This window comes from Pimephales promelas, chromosome 1 (genome assembly GCF_988280905.1).
Source record: "Pimephales promelas chromosome 1, fPimPro1.hap1.1, whole genome shotgun sequence".
Lineage (NCBI taxonomy): Eukaryota > Metazoa > Chordata > Actinopteri > Cypriniformes > Leuciscidae > Pimephales > Pimephales promelas.
Genome location: NC_142769.1, coordinates 4,880,074 through 4,888,105, shown reverse-complemented (window position 1 = coordinate 4,888,105; position 8,032 = coordinate 4,880,074). Strand labels below are relative to the sequence as shown.

The window sequence follows — 8,032 nt, the reverse complement described above, 5'->3', positions numbered from 1 at the left end:
AGTTTATAACGGCACCATCTCTCTTTATTTTCATTCAGTTAGTTCTCATTTACCGTTGTGAGTTGAATGCAGGATCTATGTATTGAATCCATATATCATAGAACAAGTCATTTATGATGCGTATTTGCACTCATGTGACCCTGCATGTGCAATTTAAGATGTTTGATTAGCTGCATTGTTCTCAGTGACCCTGGATTATGAGTAGCATTTGACTGAGAGTTCACTAAATGGTTTTAGTCATGTATACAGACATTTACAGTAATGTTTCATTGCATTAATTCACCCAGTTCATTCCTGTGGGATGTGTTTGGATACTAGAATGCTCATGAGTTAAAATTATGACCTTGGTCTGAACAGACAGAATAACTGGTGCTGGATGAAAAAGAATTGATGTGTGTGTGTGAGTGTATGTTTGAGTGTCTAAGTTTCCCGAGTCCTTGAGATGATATTCCAAATGTCTTTGACTGGTTCAGTGTAGTGTTGAATGCTTCATTCAGTAGATAAATACAGTTTATTTCATAATTGCATTTTTAAAACTTGTTCTTAGAAGAAAAGGTTTAATATAGAACCTTAAACTGTTAGACGCTTCACATTTAGAACCTTCGATGAGATCATTTTATGGATTTAGTTTGAATTAATTTAGTTTTAAAACATTTTTAGTTTGAATTAAACACACCTCATCACTAGAAAAAAAACACCATTAAACATGAAAATATTATGCAATCATTTAAGACATTTGTCATTATATAGAAGCTTTTTTATAGCAAGTGTTCTTTAACATGAGTCAAGAACCCTAGTTCTATTTATTATAACATTAACAGTGTGCAGAAACAAATATATAGCCGGTAACACTTTACAATAATGCCTAGTTCAGATTACACGATTTTTTTTTTGTCTGTTACGATAGTCACTGTGTCAGATTACGCGATTTTGACTCCTAAAATCTTGTCGTGTCTTGGACAAGACGCATGTCAGACTACACGTTGCTTCCTGACCAGTCATGGCATGTCTTTAATTGCGCGTGTGATGTCATCGAGAAGGCGAAACTAGTAGCGAGTGACTTCCGGAAACGAACGTAAACAAACAATGGATGAAGCGGTGAGTGTTTTATTGGCTGTCCTGTGTTCAGAAAAAGGTAAATAAAGAAAGAAAACCCGGCAATGGACACGTTCCTGGATTGCTTGAAGAGGACAGTATGGGCTCAATCCTCCAAAGAGAACTTGAGGTAAAATATTGTTTTCTTATATATTTCTACTTTTAGTTTTAACATTAGCACCATCGTCTCTCTTTCGTTTCGCCGTTTTTGAAAGTTGTGTACGGAAAAGCTTGTGCTCCTATTGGTCAACCTCATACATGTGACGGAACCGTCGTGGACGACCGTTAAAAAAATTAAACATGCTAGACTTTTTGTCGTGAAGCATCGCAGACGCGACGTAGGTTGTCACTCACTATGACACACTATATGAGATGATACGATCGAATCTTGCGTCCCGACGCCCGTTGTCGTTAACGAAGCCCCACGACACCCTATGTCAAACGGATCGTGCCAAAATCGGGCTTAAATCGTGTAATCTGAACCAGGCTCATTAGTTACCCTGCAAACATGCCCCTGCGGGGCCGACGCTGGCTTTTTGTGGGCACAGTGGGCTAGGGCCAGCCCACGCCAAACCTAAACAGGCCCAGTGCGGGTTGCCCAGACGAGGCCCACAGCTTTGGGCTCACTGCGGGCTATCAGTGAGCAGCCCACACTAGCGGGCTGCCCACATTAAAGTCCCCGTGAACCGGAAGTTGCAAACGATTTTTCTCCAGTGCTGTGACGTATTTCCAAGTGAAACGGAATATTGAACAGAGGGCAGGGTTTTACTCTAGCGCTCCTCCTCTCCATCTTTCGCTCATAGCAAACTAACGGTTTGAGGGGAGTGGTTAAGCGTTTCCCCACCCAAACTGTGAAACCTACGTCATCAGAAAAAGAAACCGTTCCAGACCGGAAGTAACTTTTCAGATTTTGATTAAAGATTACTAAGGTAAAACATTTTTTTAATTTATATTCACTTGCACGGATTAATTGTTCACCACAAGACTAGTAATATGCGCTAACAAAGTAAATAGGTTCAATTTTGATTTCACGGGGACTTTAAGCCCATGATGGCCCACTGTGGGCCATCCCATTCGGGCCCATGAGCAGGTTTTGCACCTTTGGGCCCATGCGGGTTTAGTTTAGGTAGCCCACATTTAGATTTGCCCACATGCCCACAATGTCGTCAGTACGTCCTCTAATCAAAATAACTTGGTAATTTTAGTTCTCTTAAAAAAAAAAAAATATATATATATATATATATATATATATATATATATATATATATATATATTAAGAGAATAAGAAAGCACTAATAATATATATATATATATATATATAAAGAGAATAAGAAAGCACTAATAACTTGGTAATTTTAATTCTCTTAAAAATTTTTTTTTAAACAATTTAAATATATATATATATATATATATATTTAAAATGTTTAAAAATGTTTTATTTTTTTTTAAGATATATATATATATATATATATATATATATAAGAGAATAAGAAAGCACTCTTTATATAAAGATGGTAATGAAATTACGGGCCTGTTGCAGTTTCATTCCACACTTTATGTTACATATTTATATTACACGTTGCTCTTTATATTACATGTAGGCCTTTATATAATACAGATGTCATGAAATTGCTTTACAATAAAAGTAAAAGCAAAATGGTATTAAAAAGCATAATTGTCAACTGAATGGGTCATAGAACTACACAATGAGTTTAAATTCATTATATAAAATTAAAGATATTTTAAATTGTTAAATGTTATAATTCTAGATGTTTATTCAAATGCTGCGTGCCTTTTGACGTGTTCTATGGTTTCAATATGGGCGTACGTGCGCGAGTCGCATTCAAATCTGATTCAAAGACAGGAGCGCGCGCGAGCAGATGGAAACCATGGAAACGAGGAAACCCATCAACTGACAAACAGCAAACTAGCGTCTCTCACTGTTGTTTTCTCTGCTTTCAGGTAAGTCTAGTTACCAAAATCACACAAATAATACATACAAACCTTCCTGATATATGTCTTACGTGTAATTGATACACTTCTGTTGAATATTTACTTTATAGAAATAGTTTTGTGTCTTCGATAAAGTCCGTTAGCATCTGACTGAACCGTTTTCAGAAGAGCTAACGTTAAGTTGTTTACGTTACAATTGAGCTCTTGTTTTACATAAGTGTGGGTTTTTAACCACATTTTTGTGTTGATAACAGTTTTTGATAGTTTTGTTTTGCTGGTAATTTGTCAATGGGTGATTGGAAGTTAGCTAAGTTAATTTATTTAACCTTGAAAGAATTCATTGTAACGTACTTAATGACGTCATTTACAAATATTGGTAATAAGTGATTTCAGAAGGAACAGGAAAAAAACACAACAAAGGGGAATTATTGTTTAATCATGATAATTATTTCATATGCATTATTGCACAATATATTACCTTAAGATTTTTTATGTATATTCTTTAGCTATGCTCTAGCTTGCTTCCTTGTATTAAACCCTTTGTTCTATTGTAAATTCAATGTAATATTGTTGGCTCTGTGACACATTGCATGTTATTTTCTTGAAGATCATCATAGATGTCCTGCTGCACCCCCTGGGGTCCAAGACAATCTCCACGGCTATGACCTCGACTATAGTAAGCAAAACTTCATACAATACTGTTTAATTGTTGTGGGTCTGTAGGATTTATGATTTTGAATGAAGTCTCTCACTTTAAATTCATTAACTACAGTTTTTTTCAGTGACATTGTACTTGAGAAGCTAAATAATAGGTGGCAAATATAATGTTATAATAGTCATAGTTATAATAATTCAGGATAATAGTCATGGGTATATATATATATATATATATATATATATATATATATATATATATATATATATTTATTTATTTATTTATTTTTCTCTGGGTGTGTTTAATTATGTTGGCCAATGAGACACCATACTGTCCAACTCAAAGCTATTTTTTTATGTATGTTTGACTGACAAATACTGAAATTCTTTTTACTTTCAAATGCTGAATTCAGGGGGTTATGGCTGTGCTCTTGTTACCAGATGAGATATCATTTGATCCTGTGATTCTTCAGGACAAGATCTTGATGCCATCCACACCCAGTACATGACGAAGGTGAGTTTCACAATAGCTATATCACCATCACAAACCAAGAGGCCAAACACAACAGGCCTTCATCCATATGAACTCACCCATATGTAGGAATAGGTTCCGAAACCCGGTATTAAACATTAAACGGGCCCTGGGGCCAAATTAAGGAAGACTGCAGTATCGATAAGCTCAGATGTTATCAGTTCTGCTGACGGTACTGAAGAAATTACACACACACTATTTATTATAGACATTATCTTGTGTCATTGTCATGTGTTTTTCAGGCTGGTTGTTTGTCATTTTGTAAGAGTAGAGAGAGGCTGTACCTCAGTGAAGACTTATTTTACATTAGATAATTCAATTTCCGTACCTGATAAGTTAGATTTTCCGAAAAAACTTCATGCACTGCTTATTTCAATTGTATTTTTCTTCTATTGAATTTATCAATACTTGTAATTTGTTATAATTTTCAATGCAGATTCACTCAATAATCTCTTGAAATTTGTTTTTATATCGCAATATATATAGCAGCAGATAAACTAAATATTTTATTTAAGGTTTTTAGTATTGTGCAGCTCTAATATTGAGCATTTAACCTGATTGAACCTGGAATTGTTATAATAACCTGGAATAATTTGTGATACCAGATGTATGATTATGTATGATAGATTTTGAACTGTATTTTTTTTTTTTTTTTTTTTTTTGCAGGTTTTCTGGGATCCACAGTGGAAGGCATCAAGGCGTGAGATGTTGGCTGGACAGATGTACCTGTACACCACACCGACCTCTGCTTTTACATGGATGGCGGATTACTATCATGTTCTGTAAAGGTTTCATTATAGCAAAACAGAGCACCTGTGACAGTGGAATCTGTAGGTGTAACGTAGTCAGTTAAAAGTAGTCAGGTGTAAAGTAGTCACAGAGAGAACGTTTTTTTTTTTTAAGTTTCAAACTTTTTTCTCTTTCACAAAAAACACTGCAGTTACAGCTTTTCAAATTCTTCATTGGAGGTGTACAAATAATTTTCTTTTTTTCAAATCACAAAAAGGGCTGTGCAAAAATTAATTGCAATTAATCGCATCCAAAATAAAAGTCTGTGTTTACATAATATATTTGTGTGTGCTGTATATAATTATTTTGTATATATAAATACCTATGCATGCATGTATATATTTAAGAATTATTTGCACTTAAATTCTGTGTATATATATATATATATATATGAATACATAATCTATATTATATAAATATAAATATTTTATATATGAATAACACATTTTCTTAAATATATACATGCATGTGTGTGTATTTATATATACAATATAGGGCTGTGTAACGATTAATTGCATCAAAAATAAAAGTTTGTGTTTACATGATATATGTCTGTATAATTATTTTGTATATATAAATACACACATATGCATGTATATATTTAAGAAAAATGTGTTATTGATATCAAAGATTTATATTTATGTATAATATTAATTTTGTATAAACATATATACAGTACAAACATGCAAATATTTCTTAAATATATACATGCATGTGTGTGTATTTATATATACAAAATAATTATACACACTACACAAACGTATATAATTTATGTGAACACAAACTTTTATTTTGGATGCGATTAATCGTTTCACAGCCCTAATACAAAATAATTATATACAGCACACACAAATATATTATGTAAACACAGACTTTTATTTTGAATGCGATTAATCGCAATTAACTTTTGCACAGCCCTGTAAGAAATGTATGCTGACATTTAAGGCACGGCCACACGGGGTTTGAGCATATGTGACTGTGAATGAAAAGTGAAGTGTGACCACATGAGAATAGCCAAACAGTATAGATGATTCACAAAATTATACACCAAGAAATGTGCATAATTGGCCAAAATGTTACTGTTTATCAACAAAAATATGACCCTATGAGTTTGGTAATTTTTAGAATAGGATTTGTGCACCTGCAATGAAGAATTTAACTGATGTTTTGTGTAACTGATGTGTTGTGTTTGTGAGAGAGAGAAAGCAAAGAAAAAGAGGTTTGCAACTCATAAAACATTTTCTCGAAGACTAAAAATCTACAAATTGCACTGTTATAGGGACTCTGTTTAGCTTCAATATTACTAGATATAATACAGTGTCAATCTTATTAACTACTATTTATTTTGTATAAAATCATATACAGTATACAGGTAAAAAATTTGGAAACATTTTGGAAGAAGTCTATTCTGCTTATCAAGCTTGCATTTATTTGCATTTATTTAAAAAAAACAACAACAAAAAACAGTAATATTGTGAAATTTTATCATAATGTAAAACAGCTGTTTTCTATGTTTCTGTTTTTTATGTGAATATATAATAGTGTAATTATATTATATATAATAACCTGAATTTAATGTTTTATGTTTTGTAATTAATAAATACATTGATTTGAAATCCCTTTGACTTCTGTACATTTGTGAAAATACAGAAATTAGTTATGTGGTGACTGCATTCAGATGTATAGAATAATTGTTTTTCCCAAAGACTTATAGTTATATTAGCCAAAAAGTATTTATAGTGAAACAGATTAATTGTGAACTAGATCTATTGTTGTAGATGCCCTGTGTGTGCGGTGCGGGCCCTGTGTGGGCTTAGTGAGGGCTTCCTTGGGGCTAAGTGAGGGCTGCCCATGCAGGGCCAACGTTTTGTGGGCCCAGTGTGCGGGCCCTGTGTGGGTTTAGTGAGGGCTAAGTGAGGGCTGCCCATGCAGGCCCAACGTTTTGCCAATGAGCAAATTCTCATGGGCCCTGCGCTAGCAGCCTGCAGGGGGCCCTTAGGCTAGCCCTAAGTGGGCCCGGACAGGGCCAGTGCAGGCTTGTTTGCAGGGTAGCATTAGTTAGTTAGCATGAACTAATAATGAACTGCACTTTTAGAGCATTTATTAATCTTTGCTAATGTTTATTTCAACATTTACTGATACTTTATTAAAATCTTGTTAACAGTTAATAACTAATGTTACCAAATATTAATAAATTCTGTAACAAATGTATTGCTCATTATGTTAGTTAATACATGAACCTTTATAGTAAAAGGTTACCATATAGCCTATATAGGCTTATAATATGTTGTTTCTCTGTAAATTGGGTAGCATTTGGTCTTATACTGAATAATAACCCTTGAATAAAAAGAATGGCCATGGTATAAATAAAATGCAGTCAAATGCTCCAATGCTACTTGGAGATGGCTGTAATATGAACTAGACCCATTGTGTTTGGTCAAGGGTTTGATATGGAGGAAACACTGCATTGAAACTCTTATCCTGGGTTCCCATGATGGCCCAGATCCACTGCATCTATATATAAACAAAACCTGCAGCTCTTATGTCTTGTAGAGCACCTCCACCGATGCTAGCGAAGCTGTAAATGCTGCTACTAGAGCTGTTAATGGATGCTTGTCTCCAAACCAGCTCTTCAGGAGACATAGCGACAGATTTCACCAAAGCTGTTGTTTTCCATTTCAAGGACCTGGATTTCATTACCTGCCTCTCTCACAAATTCCAGGTATGTGGTCTGTGTTCACTCAAACACTTGAGCTGGTTAGCCAAACAGCTGTGTGAATCGCTCACCAGTGCTGGCAGTCACCATATTTTTACTGTCAAGAGCACTTTATAACTGTTAGAAATCATAGATTACTGAGGCGTGCTCTCTGTTCAAACTCAGGAGAAAAAACATTCAGGAAGTTTGTGAGATAAAAATGATATAAATATGATATGTATTTTCTTTACTCTGTGCAAGATTGTCTCCGCCACAAATAAATAAATTAGTAATTGTGGCTTTTTATCTCACAT

The 8,032-nt window shown here is 34.2% G+C and overlaps 1 long non-coding RNA gene across 1 annotated transcript; it reads left to right on the top strand.

Annotated features, from left to right (window-relative positions):
• Window positions 1–2,880: 2,880 nt before the first annotated feature.
• On the top strand, window positions 2,881–6,639 carry LOC120493411 (uncharacterized). The gene is made up of 4 exons (XR_016146297.1): window positions 2,881–3,057; window positions 3,656–3,724; window positions 4,116–4,216; window positions 4,901–6,639. It is a non-coding gene; the product is annotated as an uncharacterized LOC120493411 (long non-coding RNA).
• Window positions 6,640–8,032: the final 1,393 nt, after the last annotated feature.